We start from the raw sequence: 20,325 nt of genomic DNA on the forward strand, positions 1-20,325 counted from the left end.
CTCCCAACAGGTGATGCCGCCAGACCTGAAAGGCATCTTTGATGGCCAACAATTCCTTCTCCGTGACCGTACAGTGCGTTTCTGTAGTTGTAAACTTTCGAGAATGAAACGCCACCGGGTGTAGCCGACCTGAACAAGGACAATGTTGGGATAATACTGCTCCAAGAGCAAAGGAGGATGCATCCGCCTCTACAATGAAGGGGAGTTCCGGGTCGGGATGCTTCAGTACAGGAGCGGTAGTAAATGCGGTTTTTAGCGCATCAAAAGCCTGTTGGTGTTGTTCCAACCAGATAAAAGGTAACTTGGGGCTGGTCAAGGCAGTAAGAGGTGTTACAAGAGATGAGAAATCCTGGATAAAGCGCCTGTAAAAATTTGAAAACCCAAGGAATGATTGTAATGCCTTAATATCACAGGGCTTTGGCCAGTCCAAAACTGCACGAACCTTGGATTGGTTCATTGCTAAACCCCCAGGGGTAATGTGGAATCCCAAGAATTCCACACTTCTAGTATGGAACTGACATTTTTCTGGCTTAGCATAGAGTGAAAAACGGCGAAGTCGAGACAATACCTCGCGGACATGTAGTACATGTTCCTTCAGGTCCTGCGAAAATATTAGGATGTCATCGAGATATACCGCTACACAGATGTCTAACAAATCATGAAAAATCTCATTCATGAAACGCTGAAACGTAGCAGGGGCGTTACAAAGCCCGAAGGGCATGACTACGTACTCAAACAGTCCGTAACGAGTGCAAAAAGCCGTTTTCCACTTGTCTCCGGGGCGAATTCTGATTAAATTATAGGCTCCTCGGAGATCAAGTTTCGTGAAGATGTTGGCGTGACTCAACCTGTCCAACAATGGTGTAATCAGGGGAATCGGATAACGATTCTTTATGGTGATAGCATTCAAGCGTCGGTAGTCCACACAAGGACGTAAGTTGCCCTCCTTTTTGGGGACAAAAAAATAGGGCTAGCTGCCGGAGAGGTGGAAGGACGTATATGGCCAACCTTCAGAGCCGCTTGAATGTATTCTTTCAATGCCTGTTCCTCTGAGGGGGACAGGGAGTAAATACGACCTGAAGGAATGCTAGAATCAGGGATGAAGTCAATAGGGCAATCGTAAGAACGATGTGGTGGTAGTACCTCCGAAGAACCCTTGTCAAAGACCTCATGAAAGTCCTTATATTCCATAGGGATACTTGTCGACACCACCCCCACCATGTGAGACTCCAAGGACGTGGATGCTTCCTCGTGTAGGGTAAGTTGTGCGACGGCCCCCAAGGCACGTGAAGGAGATTCGGTGTCGTCAGGTGCGGTAAGGCAAAAATTCTGGCAGATTTCCGATTCAAAGTGTACCTGCCCAGACTTCCAGTCAATCAAAGGGTTGTGTTGATGTAACCATGGGAGCCCTAGTATAATCCCGAATTGGGGCATCGTAATTAAATCAAAGGATAAGACTTCCTGATGTGTTTTCTGTATAGTTAGGGTGATCGGGGCAGTTTGTTGTCGAATTGGGCCAGAAATCAGTGCTGTGCCATCCACCGCCTGTACTGGTTCCGGATGCTGTTTGGTAATCAGGGGCAGATTCAATGACCCGGCCAGGTTTATATCGACATAATTGCCAGTGGCACCAGAATCGATATAGATCAAAACAGCATGAACGATGTCGGGTGTGGGTTTTAACATAGCCTTTACCATCACCGGCCTGATCCTGCCAAATGTGGGGAACTTGTCCGAGGGAGTTGAAGGATTGCTCGATCCGGCCCCTGGATCTAGGGTCGAGCATTCCGAAAAACTGGATTTTTTAACTTGGGGCGTCAGGGACAGGACTTTACAAAATGCCCACTCAGGCCACAGTAGAAGCAGGCATGGTCGGTTCTTCTGCGGTCCCTCTCTAGTTGTGTGATCGGGCTACGAATACCGCCTATTTGCATAGGTTCACCACCGGTATCAGAGGAGGGGGAGGATAAACTAGGAGCAGGGAACCCTGTCTCGAACTTGCGTTCGGAACGCCTTGCATCGATCTGTAGGGCGAGATCCACTAAGTCAGTCTGAGATGTGGGCAAAGAAGGAACGACGGCCATAGCATCCTTCATGGTACTATTGAGCCCTCTGTAAAACACAACTGCCCTTTTGGGTTCGGGCCAAGATGTTTCGGCAGCCAGTTGGTTAAATCGGGCAATGTACTCTATGAGTGACCCCTTTCCTTGAGTTAGATTTAGCAATTCAAGATCCCGGGATTGGGCTTTATGACGTGTGTCGAATACATGAGACATTTCTGTGACCAATAACTCGAAATCGTATAGGACAGGGCTGTTGTTTTCCAGTAGGGGATTGGCCCATGCTGCCGCAGTGCCGGCCAGATGGGACAAGGTGAAAGCCGCCTTTGTGGTGGAGTCGGGAAAGGCCTGAGGTCTACAGAGAAAATGTAGCTTGCATTGATTCACAAAAGTGCGAAACTTTCTGGGGTCTCCGTGGAATCTTTCTGGAGCGGCCAAGGGAAAAGGCGTAGGCATGAGTACAGGAATTTGCGGCGCTACAGGGGGAGCAATAGGTTGGACAACTGGGGGTTGGGCAGCGGCTTCCCCGAACTCTACATCAGCGGGTAACGGGTGTTGTACACTTTGGATCAAATCTAACCTCTGATGTATAGCCGCGTTGGCGGTTGTCATGTCTGCCCTCAACACTGTGAGTGCCTGTACCAATGCAGCCACGGGGTCCTCGGCTAAAGGCTCCATACTCGACACAGCGCAAAGGCTTCACAGTCTGTCGAGACCTGCAGCGTAATGAAGAGTATTGAGCCTCTGTCCACAAATCACCCACAGGGAGAGAAAAGATAAACACTCCCTGTGCGAGCTTTGAGGCCACAGGTGGTTGTTGGTTGTAGAATCAGGTGGCGCCGAGGACTCCAGAGGCTGTTGGAAGGAAGTCGGGATTAATACAGGCAAAGACAGTGCTTTTAGTTAAGAGTGAATAAAGGATACTTTCTTACCTATGTTCAGTGGAAGGGAGCCTGAGGAATTGGTGCAAGGGAGCGCCGATGATTCAAACAGTCAAGTACCTGGAGGTAGGTACGAGCTGACCACCAGTAACCCGTAATGATTTCCAAGAATGAACAGAAGGAAGGTCGTAAACAATCCAAGGGTCAAAATCCAGGTTGTAGCAAGTGAACCGATAGGGAAAATCCAAAGCAGTCCGTTATGCGTAAACCAAAAGTCCAAAGTACCAGTATCTGTGCAGAGTATCGGCAACCGTATCCAAGGAGCAAGAGTTAATCAAATCTGTGAGAGTAAGCCAGAGGTCGAAATCCGATGAGGTCAAAAAACAAGAGTCAAGAACGCCGAACAGTGTTAGAGAACAGCTGTGAAGCGGCGAGTGATTCAAAGCTCCCGGCTTTTATGCGAGCCGCCTCCCGATCACGTGAGTGGGGCTCCGTGCACGTGATCGGGAAGTTGATGTGAAACCAGGAAGCAATCGCGATCGGCTGTTCCAGCCCGATCGCAATCTCCATGGCAGTTGCCATTGGAGACGAGGAAACAAACCACACCGTCCTCTGCGTGTGGTCCGCAACCATCGGTGATGGCGACTCCCCTGCACCCTAGGTGATGGGACATGAGGAGGGTTGGGCTGAGAACCGGGGAGCTTGACAGTACTTTGTATCGGAGTGTTATGCAAGGTGTTGTGTGGGTGTGTAACTGACCTATTGTGCATAACAGTCTCCTTCCATGCAGCGGGGTAGTGAGGAGTTCCGCAGCACCACGGCATCATGCGTGGATCCTGGGTATCTGGCACAGCAATGTGTTATTATCTGGCTGGCATCACACATCATCTGCACATTGATGGAATGGTATAGCTTCCGATTGCAGTACACCGCCTCCACGGCATGTGGGACTACCAACTCTACATGGGTACAGTTGAGGGCACTGTGGGATGTTTTTACCCATGCATCCAAGCCCTACCATAAAACTGTGCAGTACTGGCATGGAAAACATCATGATGGCCAGAACTCCCCAGAGAGTGCACAAGGAAAACATGAAGAATAGGCTGCCACTCATTTTTGCCTATGTTGTGAGCACAGGAGGGCACTGCCTAAAATCACCATTGGGCTACACACACAGTAGCCTGAAACCATTGGGAATGGCAATGCTGATTCCCAAAAAGCAACTCAGAACTGTGGGGAATTAATTTTCTTAATCCCAAAAATGGTTGCAATACCGGTACTCACCACTTTCAGAAAGCCAGCGTTTTAAAACCACCAGACTTTTGTGTAAAACTGAACAGAGGAACCCAAACCAGACCAAGGAAAGACTTGCTAAGAGGTGGATACAATGTAAAACTATATTCTGAAATGACTTGTAGGAAGTAATTATTTAATGTATATGTAAAAATTGTAAGTTTGAATGTAGAAAACTGGGAACAAAAAGTGACAGTTAGCTGAAACCTGGCTTAATGAAACTGGATTCTGCCTGACAACTACCCCCGACAGGAGTTGAAACTGGATCAACAGCTGTGTTCTCAGGCCTGGCTGCATTCTGCTGCCCCCACAAAAAGGAGGTGACACCTCTCTGATTGAATTACCTGGGGACTGCAGGAAACTGAACAATGGACTCAGGCAAATGTTATATTGGGGTGGCCGTAAAGTGGCTTCCTCTTGGGAGAAGTGGGTGGAGAAGTGCCTGTGAGAGCCAGCTGAGCTTGGGGGAAGTGGATAAACCAGTTATTCCACCATGTGATGTGGGAAGCCACACCCCTGTTTGACCAGGGCATAATTTTAAAAAGATAGATAACTCATAGTGCAGACTTGTCAGAATTGTATAAGTAATATCATTCTTTTTGTGATTTTTTTGTGCATGTTTTAAGAGGTGTTAGGACCCTGTGGTGTATTCTGGGGGTTGCTAGCGGAAAATAGGGTCTTACTCCAAATGTCTGCTTGTTAACAATCTGAAACTTCATCAATTAATGTCCATACTCCTTGCGCACATGTGTGTAATTTTTGGTAAATGTCTGATATTGGTAAACCAGTCAAAAAGCGCAAAATGTTGTCATTTTTTAATGCAAGCCCCCAGGAAGATCAGAGGCGGACAAGCATGGACCATAAGATGACAATCCATTTCCTTCCCCCAATCATGGGAGAGGGGAGAATTGGGCCAATGTCAAGTAGAGAGGGGCAGGCTCAGCTATGCCATGCACACACCCACTTCCAAAACACATACAAAGAGACTGCTGGGACAGGTAGAGAGATTCAATTCCATTTTCTGCGGGACGCTCTGCCGGGAGACTCCAGACTTCACATCCATCAATCTCCAAAGACCAGAACTTTACTTCAGAACTTAAAGCAAGGTCCTAAACCCACAAACTGAGAACTCTTCTCAGCAGGCCTCAGCATCCTTAAAATCATCTTCAAACTATTCCACAGCCGGGTGAGCTGTTTGAATTCTGTGCCAAGAACTTTTGCCGGAACCGCAGACCAGACCCAGACGGCTGTGAGCAGAACCAGAGATCTGGATCGCTGTGAGCAGAACCAGTGCCTGATTGACCCGCCGAGCAGAGAGAACCGCCGCTGGACGTGTTGACCAGATCCGTGACAAGGCCTATTTCAAATTTATATTGTGAGTACCTAGCAGAACTGTGCAGAACCAATCTCTTAGTTAAAATAATCTAATTCAAGCTATTTTAACCTAAGTAGAACTGCCTCCTAGAAATCGTGTCATCTGTCATTTTTAAAGCTGCACATCTGTCACCTGTCAATTCTGCAGCTGCAAGCTGTCACCTGTCATTTTGAGTTTTACTTTAAATCCGAAAATCTACCTTTATTAAATCGTCCGTATCTGTGGAACCGTTTGGGCTAGGAACGAACCTAGAACCGACTTCCTACTCCCTATACTTTTTCCGCAATCGCAATTTACACACTCGTGAAATTTACCGCGATTTGCGATTTTGGCTCAGTTTCTCCACTTGTCAAAGTAGCAGCTCCATTCCTTCCTTTGTTAAAATCTGTTTGCAACCTGGTAATAACTCATAGAGCATTGCTAAAGTGAGCCTGAACTAACACCAACAAGCATCTTTCACTCACCCTGAATCTCTAGAGGGAATTAGAATCAGTTAGCACATTTTCCCATCCATTGCCATCACATTTAAAAGCATTTTGGGCCTGTGCTTCAAACTTCTACCTGTTTCCTCTAAGCTTGTTGGGGGGGAACTGAATTTCGTATTGTATTTGATTGCATTCCTGAGAACTGTGTGCTCCTCTTTCCATCTCCTTCCATTTCTTACATTGCATAGGGGGGAGGGGGAATTGCCAGAGAAAAAGTGATTACATTCTTGTTGGTTGAAATCATATCAAGTTTATTGCTGTACTGCATTTTATTCCACCTTGCATGTCCTTGAAACCATAAAGCATTTTCAGCTACCTCATCCTCTATACTACTCCTAAATAATCAAGTGTACCACTGTAACATTACCCATTGTGGATCCACATCATATGTCTCAGTGTACTATAAGATATTAATTTATTATAAAAGTGTGATATATATATATATTGTTTAATTTTTCAAATAAACCTTTTAATTTGCAAAACAAACCTACTTCTTGGCTCAGTGGGGTCAGGGGGATTCTAAGAGAGGGGTGTTTTATAAGGGTTGTCATCCAGAGTACATGAACTGGACCTAAAAATATATCAATAAGGGTTTCCCTCAGCATCCCAGACTAGGCATTGACTTAGCTGTAGTGTTGAAGTGAAGCCGCTTAACAGCACCAATTACATTGGGCATGCCTGCCAGTGCATGGAATGCTATTTTAGTGGCATTTGCCTCCTGTGGTGTCCTTGGTAAGTATATGTGGGCCCTTGCCTGCTTCAGTAGTGCATCCAGCACTTGGTTTAACACAACAGAGAAGCATGATTGGGACATGCCATGCATTTGGCCCACTGTGTGTTGGTAAGTGCCTGTGGCCAGGAAGTGGAGCACAGATGCCACCTTCAGCAAAGGGGGGATGGCTGTGCGGATGTTGATCAGGCTGACCAAGTCATCCTGTATTAATTCCACTATGTTGGTGATGGTGTCTCTGTCCAGGCGGTACAGGGTGTAGATCTGTGCTGGGGTTAAGTCAAATGGATTGGCCCTTATACGTGGGATTGTTGGCTGCCTGCGGGGAGCCACTGCCTGCACTGGTGGGATTTGCTGGGCATGTCTCACCCTCCTTCTCCTCCTGCGTCTTCTCTGTGTTTCCTGTTGTACTGCCTGCTCAGGGAGTAGCAGTGCAGGCATGTCCTCCAGGCCCAGTATGGCAAGTACAAGTGGTAGCATTTTGGCTTGGAAGGGGGTGTGGGTGTGCTCCTTTTGTGCTGAGCCTGACTCCATTGCCTCCACCTGTGCTGATTGTGTGCACCTGTGGCACTTGGTTACACAGCAGTTTGCAGTTTACGGTTGGTCCGCGATGCCGGTATTGCCGGCATCATGGTGGCCCTTCTTACCAGCATCTCGATGCCGGTATGTACTTGTACGTGCGACTCGTGGTATCCCCTTCTTTGCGGCATTCCGGTATTAAGGCCTCCACATCTGCGTGCAAGCCTGCATGCCGGTACGGTGGTGCATGGCCACATCGGGTCCTTGACGATGCCGGTAGCAACGGCATCTAGGGTCATGATACACCAGCCCGGTAATGGATGCCGGTATTGCCTTACCGGTGCCGTTCTTACTGGAGCGCCAACCTTGTGATGAGGGCCCGTGTCTTAACCAGCACGCAACCCGTTGTTTCAAACAAATGCATGGCCTCCATGGAAATGCAAGTGAGGCCCCAATCTGAGACCCTGTTCTATTTCAGTGGCGGACGGCGGACATGATAGGGGCGGCATCACAACCTCTTCAGGTAAGTGGGATGGAGGAGAGGGTTGGGGAAGGGAAGTAGGTACAGAGGAGGAGGGAAAATGGCAGCACAGGCACTCACAACTCTGAGCTTGCTTGGCACACAGGTTAACAGCGAGAGTTTTAGCCCGTATTCGGAACAACCTCACTGTCTGCAGGGCACGCCCGGTGCTAATTTAACAGTGTATAATGAATAGTAACTAAGATACACAATTTGAAGAATCAGTATATGGGCGCATTGCCTGTCACCTCCCGGCTCCTTGCCCCTGTCAGACTAGCAGAACCTCTACATTAGACTACTATTCCACAGCCCGAGGCCTGAGGCTCGATGGAAGACAATCAGTGCCAGAGCGTAAGGAGTGGGGTCATGGTGATATGCGCTGCTCGTTGTCGAGTACCACTCTTCACCTTATACGCTGGCATGTACAGCTGTACTTATTCATCAGTGTATGTATGCCCTTGGTACAGGGGCATAGTCTGGGAGTTTTCTTTCATTTGACGTTTTCTAATAATTCGTTTTTTTTCATCCGTTACCTGGTAAAGTCCTGCACACAACCTTTCACTCCTTGAGAAAACAGGAAGTGGCTTCACATAACATTTTCCTCAGTACACTAAGAAAAATATGGTTACCTTATCACTGTAATATGATATACATTTCATAAAAGAATGGATCAACATGTGTAGTGTTAATATCAGTGTGCGTCTGCCCATATTACCAAAGGACTGTGAATGTAAGCATTTGAACTTACCTTGGCTTGCCTGGAGTTACGGTCATCTCGAGATTCAGGACAAGTCAAGACAAGCTGCTCCTGCTTAGTGTTGGTGCGGTTCAGCTGTCCTGCTCCCATTCCTGTGCCACAGGATGTAGAAACCTGGCATAGAAAAACATGGGAACGCGTCTTCACCTCTAATGCAATGGCACCTAACAAAAAAAGGAGGCAAAGCAGCATGCAGCAAAAGCGACAGCAAATCTTGACTTTCTGTAATTCCCTTGGATTTGGGAGGGAATTTTGAAAAAGTATCAAGCATCAAGGAATCTTTAAAAAAGTAAAATCAAAACAGGCTTCTTACATACATGCTTCCCCCCTTCCAAGATCTATGAATGTAACCTGACTTTTCTTACAGGAATATTCGCAGCACTTTGTCTACCAAAACTTTCCCATCTACCTTACGTTTCTGTTTATCCCTTTGTTGGCCATACGTCTTCCCCACTCAGGTGGAATTCATGCACTCATTTTCTAGCTACGCTTTCACATAACGAATTTGCAAAAAACAAATCAAAGAACACACGTTTTGTTACACTTGACCTGCAATAGCACAAATGTCCGGTGCTGATAACAAATAACAACTGCGCAGTGGTTCCTGTTGAGATTCTAAACAGCGATCTGTAGGGTGCAAGCAACTCTCAGCAGCGGGGCTATGGACCTGCTGAGCTGTCTTACCTAATTGGGCTACAGCCACCTTTTGAAGTACAGCCAAATACACTACAGCGAGCTAATCGTTCCTTATGGACCAATTCCCTGAAACCCGCGAGCTACAGAGGAAGAGAATATGAAACAAATTGCACTGGCCTTGCAAGTCCCTTCTTGTATGACCGCCCACTCATCAGCCATTCACACTGACTCCCATTCTACACAATGGAGGGGAATCCCTGAATGGTTTTCTATAGTCGACCTGTGCTTTTAATCTTTCATAAACTATCAAATAAATCCCCCCTCCCAGAATATACAGGGGAGTTGGAGAACAGCCATATCTGATTCCGGTTTTGCAATGCGAGTGGTGTTTTCTATGCTATAAATAGCAGGTTTTGATATTAACATGTTTAATGTGTGGCTAATTTTAGCAACCCCGAGAAGGAGGAATGGTGTATTTGGCATTGCCAGAATATAAACTTGTGAGCTGTATGTAGGTGGCAAGCAGAGTCCATTGGGCGTTGGCCCCGTGGGGTCATCTAATATGTTGGATCATATCATATTGCGCTGTGTTCCAACCCTATAGTCCTGCATGCATCTCGGGAGGATGGCACACCGGCAATGTACTCACCTTGGAAGCAAGACGACACGGAGCAACACAGGTTCGATCCCCGGGTCTGCGCTTAGAAACTTCTGGGTATTAATTGCGTTATAAATACCTATCATATTTCTGGGCAATGCTGCATGGGCATCTCACAAGCGAGGCAGGGTAACTGCTGTTACCATCAGCAGCTGGGAGAGGGGCAGCCCCAACCCCCCGCGCCTGCTCCTCTCCTTCCCCCCAGCTACGGAGACACGCAGTCTCAGCAGCACAAAAGCCACGGAAGGGTAAGGTGCGAACAGTCATCACACCTTTCCTCCAAACAGCAAGGTGCTAAAGCACCACAAGGAAACAACCATCAGGCAGGGCCCAGGTTCAAAGATCTGCCCCCACCAGGGGGGTCAGACAGTCGGCTATCCGTCCGGAGGCTGCGACAACAGCGCCCCCCATCACATACACAACAAAGACCAGGGCCTCTCTGGGTCCTATAAATGAGAGCAGCATGCTCAGAGTCAACACAATCTGTTTGTGGACCCTGAATGGGGACCCAAGCAAACAGGAGGTTCACTGTTTACTCAGTGTCTTCCAAATCTTCTTGCTTCTTTACCACAGAACCCACCCACCCTGCAAAAGGGGAGAAGAACAAAAAGAAGTACAAGGCACTGTACGGTGCCCACAACAAGTCGTGGGACACAAGAAGGCGGCACGAGTCCGAGGGGGTAACCTCAGGACCCGGTGCCCAAACGTATGATACCATCATGATATGTGATATTGTTATTGTCATAACCCATATCTGTACAATAAAATCCTACAGCCTTTTTATTGCCAACACTTGAAACAAGTTGTGAGCCTATCATTATGGGTGAGGGTTTGGGGTTCAGCCATTACTAATGCATGCATATTGGTTCAGCAGTAACTTCATGAATGGTGCAGAGAGGCAGTGCTGTATTTGTGCCAGGGCCAGGCTGGTCAGGGGATTAAATTAGCCTCAGGAAGGTGGCACTGGTATGCTGCTGTCCACGTTTTCACATCAAGATATGTTTTTCTTCTTATGAGCCTCCCACCGGAGTATTTTATAGCAGTTTTGGGGAGTGGACTGGAATAGTGAGAATGGGACTATTATCTGCCGCATTTGGACGCAATCTGCTCCTGTTGGAATAGCAAGGGCATATACATGCATGCATGCATGCAGTCATTCCGTCTCTTATATAGGCACACATGCATACAGTCATTCCATCCACGTCCCTCTTCCTCGTCCGAGTACTTGCATTTGAGTTATCCACCTCCATCACAGGAACCCAGTTTGAATAATCCCACCCCTTTTACCACTGGAGGTATATATTACATAGTTAGTTATAAATGTTCCGTTCTTCATACACAGCCTGCCCTTGCCACACACTGTTGTCTGATTGACACATATTCCTCGCCATTGTACATGCAGCCAGCACAGTCTTCAAGCCTATATGCAAATGCTTTGGATTTACCACACGGAGCAGGAAACCCTCCAGTATGAATTTTCTGCAAGTGTTTGCCACCACATGCAATCCACATCAGAAGGAAAAACCAGAAGAACAAATGGTTCCCGTGGCATCTCCAGCCCCCTCTTCAGTCAGAAAGAGGTTGTTATTGTTAATCTTTACTGCAGTGAGTCTGGCGCTTCCTTGAAGATGCTGAGGGAAGGCCAGGAGGAAAGACCAGATCCCCTCTCTGCAGCTCCACTGCGAGGGTATTGCTGTGGCCCCAATCAGCTGTATTCAGCAACATCCGTGCACCGCAGTGCAAGAAGACCCAGCCAGGCTCCATTTCGGGCCATGAGATCAAAAAGATGGACGCCGCCGTAGTCAAAGAAACAAAAAACGCTCTATGTGCAACCAAGCGCCAGGATTCGTCCCTACACCTCCCCTGCCGCTCCCCTCCTGCCTTAAATGGAGGTGAGCCGGGAGATGAAGCCGCTTAGGGAAGGCCAGGAGGAAAGGCCAGATCCCCTCTCTGCAGCTCCACTACGAGGGTATTGCTGTGGCCCCAATCAGCTGTTTTCAGCAACATCCGTGCACCGCAGTGCAAGAAGACACAGTCAGGCTCCAGTTTGGGTCACGAGATCAAAAAGATGGACCCCGCAATAGTCAAAGAAACAAGCCGCAGAGGAAAGGCCAGATCTCCGCTCTGCAGCTCTCCACTGCTCGGAGCTGCCAGTTGCTGCACTCTGTTGCCCCGCAGAAGGTAAGGGTCTCCTTTGCACACCCCTTGCAATAACAACTAATGGTAATATGCTAGCCCATAGGAACCAACGCCTCCGATCATGCTTCCCTGTCAGACGCTGTGTGGTAGTCAACCCAACACTAGCCCGCAGGAACGTATGCCTAAGCACCCGGAGTGTGCCTCATCCAACTACCACCTACCTTGATTCAAAAAGGCCATCCTTTATGCCCGGTGCCCCCCCGCGCTTACCTGCAGAGCTGCTCACCACACCTCCTGCCGCCCACATACTTCACTGCCCGGGTCAGCATCCAGTCCCAGGAGTCGCGCAGGCATCACTCGGAGCGTGCCTCATCCAAATTCCACCTACCTTGATTCAAAAAGGCCATCCATTATGCCCAGTGCCCCCCCACGCTTACCTGCAGAGCTGCTCACCGCACCTGCGGCCGCCCGCATTGGCCACTGCTCAGTATGCAGACAATCGCGTTCGCACCAACAATCAGTACTGTGCCGCATACTTCACTACCCGGGTCAGCATCCAGTCCCGGGTGTCATGCGAGCACAGGCATCACTTGGAAATTTGCTGCATCCCGCCACTTCTGCGGCACCCAGCGCCGTTAAGTCGCAGTAGAAGGGCGCATGCACTCCGGACATTAGCCTACCAGAAACAATGACTGACGATCGGGTCACGTTCCCCCATCTGCTCTCTGTGCTCAGCACGGCACCTAGGCTAAGCTCCCCAACCATGGGTAAGCACCAACATAATGCCAATTTTACCACCATTTATATGCCTCCCTCAATACCCTCTTCATTAGATATAAGGTCTAATACCACATCCCCTTTCACCACCCAGTCACTACTTTGTACACACGGTGAATCAACCAGCCTTGAAGCTATGTTGGGAGCTCACCTACCATTACTGTCTTGTAGTGTTATTAGCCCTGCTGCTGTGCTGGTAGCCCATTTGCCTATACTGCCTTGTGTTGGGACTAGCCCTGCCACTGTGCCTGTAGCCCATTTGCCTAAACTGCTTTTTGATCTGACTAGTCCTGCCCTAGCCCATTTGCCTAAACTGCCTTGTGATGTGACTAGTCCTGCCATAGCCCATTTGCTTATACTGCCTTGTGACGTGACTAGCCTTGCTGCTGTGCCTGTAGCCCATTTGCGATGTGACTAGTTCTGCCATAGCCCATTTGCCTAAACTGCCTTGAATTGGGACTAGCCCTGCCGCTGTTCCTGTAGCCCATTTCCCTATACTGCCTTTTAATGTGACTAGCCTTGCCGCTTTGCCGGCATGCCACCTGCCTCTACTGACATGTGATGTTACTTATGCTACTAGTCACCTAGGCACGCCTGATGCTCTCCCCTCCTGTGCCTGTAGCCCATGTTGTCTAAACTGCCTTGTGATGTTACTAGTCCTGCCGTAGCCCATTTGCCTAAACTGCCTTGTGTTGGGACTAGCCATGCCGCTGTTCCTGTAGCCCATTTCCCTATACTGCCTTTTAATGTGACTAGCCTTGCCGCTTTGCCGGCAGCCCACCTGGCTCTACTGACATGTGATGTTACTTATGCTACTAGTCACCTAGGCACGCCTGCTGCTCTCCTCTCCTGTGCCTGTAGCCCATGTTGTCTAAACTGCCTTGTGATGTTACTAGTCCTGCCGTAGCCCATTTGCCTAAACTGCCTTGTGTTGGGACTAGCCATGCCGCTGTTCCTGTAGCCCATTTCCCTATACTGCCTTTTAATGTGACTAGCCTTGCCGCTTTGCCGGCAGCACACCTGCCTCTACTGACATGTGATGTTACTTATGCTACTAGTCACCTAGGCACGCCTGCTGCTCTCCCCTCCTGCCCGACTAACATCATCACTACAGCCCCTGAACTCACACACACTGCCTGAACTCACACACACTGGGCCCCCCCTTGCTACTCCCCCTCCTCCATTTTGGATGACCCATTGAAATGTACACTTGTCAACTCCCGTTCTGTACTTGCACACTCTCTTGATGTTCACAATCTCATCATCAATAACAATCTTGACCTATTCCTTCTTTGTGAGACCTGGTTAAATGAGACCTCTGGCCCTGCCCTCTCCCTTGCAGTCCCAACTGGCTACACCATATGTAGACAAGACCGGACTGGTCAAAGGGGTGGAGGGGTAGCTGTTATCGTTAAAAATTCACTCAATATCCGAAGGATATCTGGGGAATTGGGACAGAACACTGACTACCTCTTTCTCAAAATCAAGCTCTCTCTCAACTGTACGATTGCCCTTCATCTGGTTTACTGCTCACCAGGTCCCTCCACTGATTTTCATGAGGCCCTCATCCACGCACTGTCTGACAACCTCAAAAAATTGTCCAAAGTCCTTCTCATGGGTGACCTGAATTTAGGGCTCAATGATCCGAAGGATGTTAATGCCTCAACCCCGCTAAAAGCCTTAACCACTTCAGGGTTTAAAAGGTTTCATGCTTGACTGGGTATCCACCCACAATTGTTCCCTCTTCATCTCTGAAATGTCTCCCATCCCCTGGTCCGACCACTTTTGCATTAAGCTTGACATCACGACACCCAAAGAGTCAGCTAAGTCTTCCATCCCCTTACCAGCTGCATACTCAAGAAGCTCACGGAAGCTCACCAAAGAGGGGCTATTCCCCTATCTCTTGGTACTGGCCCTCCTTCCCCCCTTACCTAATGACCCAGAGCTACTGGCAACTGCATTTAATAAGGTCATCTCCCAAGCAGTAGATGCTATCGCTCCGCTCCCTCTCAAAAAAGCCAAGAAGGCAAAACACTCAAATTCCTGGTTCACCAAGGAGCTCATGGAATTCCCTTCCAGAAAAAGGGCAACACTTGCTACCTGGAAACACAACCCCAATGACCCCTCCGAAGCTGCCTTTAAGTCTACATCTAAAAAATATAAATCAGTGATTATTCAGGCAAAAGCCGACTCTTTCAACTCCAGGATTGAAAATGCCAAATCTGGGACAAAGGAAATCTTTGCCATCTTTAGAGACCTGGATACGCCTCACCCACGCCTCCTACTCTCCTGACGGACGCAACGTGGTGCAAGAAAATTCAAGCAGCCATGCTAGATAAACTGGGCTCCCTGCATGCCAAAATTCTAGCCCATCAAAAAGCATTGCCCAATCTCTTTGCTAACAGTCCTGATACTCCTGCCCCAGTTTCCACTCCCAAGCAGACCACAATAATTGAATTCACAGACATGAGTGAAACTGAAGTCATTGCTCTCCTCAAATCCATGAAGCCCTCAAATTGTAAAGACTACACCTGCCCGGCTCAACTCATCAAAGACTCTGCCTCATCCCTTGCCCCATTTATCACCGCCTTCATTAACTCTTTCCATACCTGCCATGTTCCAACTGGACTCAAGGAAGCGTGGGTCCGACCGCTCCTAATAAAAACCTCCCTCGACCCATCGGTCCCAGGGAACTACTGGCCCATTACAACAGTACCCTTCCTGCTTAAAATTCTGGACAAAGCAGCCTACCTGCAAGTCCAAAAATTAATTGAAGACAACCACCAACTTGGTCTTCGCCAGTCAGGGTTCCGACCTCGACATGGCGCCGACATGGCGCCGAAATGGCATTACTTGACCTAAAAAATCCAATGGATGACCTGAGAGACGCAGGCAAACCTGCACTCCTCCTTCTTTTAGACCTTTCTACTGCCTTTGATCTGGTGGATCACAAAACCCTCTGCCATCACCTCTCATCTGCAGCCAACTTCTACCCGAGGGCCTGCGCATGGATAACCTCATTCCTACAGGAAAGAGTGATGAAGGTTTTCTCCGAAACCTCTAATGCCAACGCTAGTCTCTTTAAATGTGGGGTCCCACAGGGTTCTTGCATGGCTCCCCCCCTCTACAACCTCTTCACGAGGCCGATGTTCAGAATATTGGACACCCTGGGCATCTCATACACCATCTATGCAGATGACACTCAGGTGCTCATCCCCCTTTCAGGAGACTTTTTAACATGCATGATCAACCTCAACTCCATCTGCTCCACGATCCAATCCTGGATGGCAGAAAACTGGTTATGTCCCAACAGTGATAAAACCGAACTTCTGCTCATTGGGTCCCCCTCCAACTTGGGAAAACTGGACAAGCAATACTGCTCTTTCACCTTTGATAACATCCCCATCACTGTCTCGCAAGTCATCAAGACTTTGGGCATCTACCTTGAACCCAACCTGACCATGGATTTGGGTCAATGCTATTGCATCCTCTGCAGCCTACCATTCCAAATTGCTCAATGCAGCCAGCCCTTTCCTCTCCTAGGAAAATTGCCTCATCATCGCTAGGGCAATTATTGGCTCAAGGCTTGACTATTGTAATGCCCTTTTTGTTGGAACCTCCCACAAGAATCTTGCCAAGCTTCAACTAGCTCAGAACAATGCTCCTAGGGCAGCAACGGGCATCTCACGGAGGGACCACATCTCTGGGGTCAAAAGGCACGTTCACCGGCTCCCCGTCAAGGAAAGGATTGTCTTTAAAACCCTCACCCTGACACACAAATGTCTTCATGAGCGTGCACCTCCTTACCTGGCCCAAAGTATTGTCATACACACACCATCTAGACCTTCTAGAATGGCTTACTCGAACCAAATCACCTTTCCCCTAACTCGCAGAGTGCGCTCGGGTGGCACAAGCTTCCCCACCATGGGCGCCACCTTCTGGAACATGCTCCCGTACCAGATCAGGGCCATTGACTCTCATTCAGCATTCTGCAAAGCCATCAAAACAAGGCTCTATGTCTAGGCTGCATGCCCATATGTATATATCTCTTTGTTGCATCTAGGTAACACTGTATCAAAAGCATCTTGTCACAAAACATTCTGTACTAAGCAATATTCTGTTGGGCCGCATCTCTGTAACCCTTAATCAAGTTTTCTTACGTCTTCTCATAGCGCCTTGATGCATGTGGGCTGTAGTGCACTCTACAAATCCAAAAATAAATAAATAAATATGTATCCACACCTTCCAAAATGGTCTGGTTATCAATCAATACATTACTCGTTTCCTATGCTGAACAGGACGTTGGCAATGAGGGTATTGGTATAGTCATACACAGGTTCAGAGTGGGAAAGCAGAAGATCTTGTCATCAAATGCAAGGACAGCATTTGCCTTCTGGATTTTGGATTATCTACTTATTTATTTATTTATCTATGTATTTATTTGAGCATTCATATAGCATTCATATATCACACATAACCCGAAGGCATCTAAGCGCAGGCACATATACTGTGTGCAAAGAATCTCACAGGTAATAAAAGCAACCTTGGTGCCCGGCTCACTTTCGAATTAGCCATCGGCCTCTAACGCATTTCACAGAATTGTAATGTTTAGATATGCTGTCCGTAAATGGAGACTCATTCAGAAAAACTGTGGCTGCATAACACAAATGGCAACAATGGAAAGGTTGCCTAGTCCTGAGGAAAGGATGGGCATCTATGTGTTTCATGGTAAGGAAAATAGAGGAAATGTGGATATGTTCGTAAGTGGGAGGCGAACACAAATGAACGAGAGAAACCGTCGGCTACCACGCTGTTGTGTTGCCTTCTTTCATTGTGTGCTTTTGTCATGTGTGCGTGCAACTGATGTACCGTAGAGCAGAGAGACAGCTCACGGTGTTCCACATCTTTTCAAAGTCCCTTCCCTTCCTTCACAAAGAACAGCTTCCTATTAGCATAACGCCTCGTCGGTCGCAAGCTTTAGGCTTGACAATTTTTCACGTGTAACCTTTTAAACTGGAAGTCTACAGAAGTTCATTGCCAGTCAGTGTTCCCAAATTGCGCCTCCTCCCATTTGAAAATAATTTGAATGACAATGGAAGTGTGTGGTGGAAAAGAACTTCATACAAAGACCTTCACCGTGTCTCGTGCATTAACTCTGAACCTCACCTCATCGTATTCAGCAGGCTGTCTCTCTCTTACTGTTATAGAAAGGATTCTTTGTAACGCAGAACTTTCACGCCTCAGTTTTTTACATTCATCTGAACATTTACATGAGCGATGTAATAACTCTTTCCCAAGCGTGCTACCGTACAATACCCACGTTATTTCTTCTCAAGTGAACTCAGCCTCATTTGGCCCTCTCACATTGGCATACAGTCACATCGTATCCAAATAAATCAGACCACGTGAATGCGTATGCATGCACTAGAATGCACAAGGCTCGTCTCTTTCCATCTCACTCCACGCACATTCTGAATGCAACCTCTTATTGTGGATGGTTCTTACTGCAAGTCAAATTCAGTTTTTCACAGCATTGCTTCACGGCCGACCCACTCAGCAGACAGATGTTGCATGGCTCGGTGTTGTGCTTATTCAATGCGTGCTACTGATCTCGTGTTCAGTCTTAAGCTGTCTACAAGAGCCTTTGCCTACCCATGAGCAGGACACGTTTATGCACATATGCAAAGTGTTCTGACACACTGCCTACCAGGTTAAGGAAGGAGAACGCCAGCACACAGAAGCGAGACTTGCTGGAAGATGTAGTCTTTCTGACCATTACATGCACTTGGTCTCATGTTGTGGGTTACATTTCGGACACCTTGTTTGAGTGTCACACGCCACTCCTTCCTAAAACGAAGTAGCGCCTTTGCCCATTCACATATGTTAAACAAGCGTGAATAAAAAAAGATAGCAAAATAAACAGGGGTCGTAGCTGCATCAGCAGGGGTCAGCCTAGCGACCACTGGCGATCCCCAAATCATGCCCTTGTCATTCACCATTATGATGTATGATAAAAGTACATAAAAGTCTGAATTTGCAGAGATTGCATATACGTCCAATCTTTATATCACGCTCGACCCAGCTCCATATTTTAAGTATAGTAAGACAAAACCACATGTCTTGCACTGTATTTGCAGCGTTATGTTATGATACGGTGGTCAATGGTTCAGTTAGTAAAGAGTCACTTATGTTACACGGACATTGCAACAACTTAAGAGTTTTGTCACAGAAACATGTATTCAAAACACCATTGTGTCCTTTCCAAACAATGTTGGATTGCTCAATATTGATGTATCAGAAATAGAGTTCATTTCGCTCACCCTGAACACATGATAACACACACACACACACACACACACACACACACACACACACACACACACACACACACACACACACACACACACACACACACACACACACACACACACACACACACACACACACACACACACACACACACACACACACACACACACACACACACACACACACACACACACACACACACACACACACACACACACACACACACACACACACACACACACACACACACACACACACACACACACACACGAATTTGTTGGTCCTCACTGGCATTGCTAAAAACATTAACAGATTTCACAAAACATGATTAGAGACCTTGATCTCTGTTGTTTGAGATTATATGCATTTATGTATTTGTACAGTTTTTTGAGGTTTTGTTTTCTAATCAGCCTATAGTGTAAAACTGTTTAATGCATGGTAATACTTTCCCCTTATGTTATATTAACTGTATAATAAACAGCACGCACCTAAAAAAGAGTAGCAGTATTTTGCATGACCTAAGGTTTGACTACCATGGACACAAAATAAAACAGATCCTCTCCAAACAATAGCTGTTCTTGCGGAATTGGCAAACATGAAACTGTTACATAATGTGCCAAATTTCTACATGAAAATTAGTGTAGCTAATTGAAAGCTGAAGCTGATTGGCATAACTACATTTGTTTGAGTTGTTACCAGAGAAGTACCTTTGATTGGCAAGTGATTAAAAAGTGGAAATCTCTGAGCCACTCTTTGTCTGTTTCGAGGTATCTCATTACCCCATGGAATAGCCATCAGCCAATATTGTTCTATACAATATCCCAACAATTAGCTTAAAATATTCACTTTCACCTTTTTCAATATGATATCCCCTTTCACCAATAAATGTAAATTTCTCTCCCAACATCAGACTGACATTCATCAGATCCCCATCAAGATAATACAAGTGAAATAACCATTTCCCCTAAAAGTCAGGTCAGTTGCAAAACCCTACTGACTCCAATGTCTAGGGAAAGCCTTTATACAATTTCATCAAACAAGGACGTCAGACATATTTATTACCCATTAATCATGGGTGACATCTGGTTTCTACAAACACACAATGCCACTACTTTATCCTGTATCAAAAAAACATTTTTATTGTCAAACATTTAATACAAATGATTCTTATTCTTTCCTATAAATA

Source organism: Ambystoma mexicanum, chromosome 1p (genome assembly GCF_040938575.1).
Source record: "Ambystoma mexicanum isolate Mex_15411 chromosome 1p, UKY_AmexF1_1, whole genome shotgun sequence".
In the NCBI taxonomy this organism is placed as follows: domain Eukaryota; kingdom Metazoa; phylum Chordata; class Amphibia; order Caudata; family Ambystomatidae; genus Ambystoma; species Ambystoma mexicanum.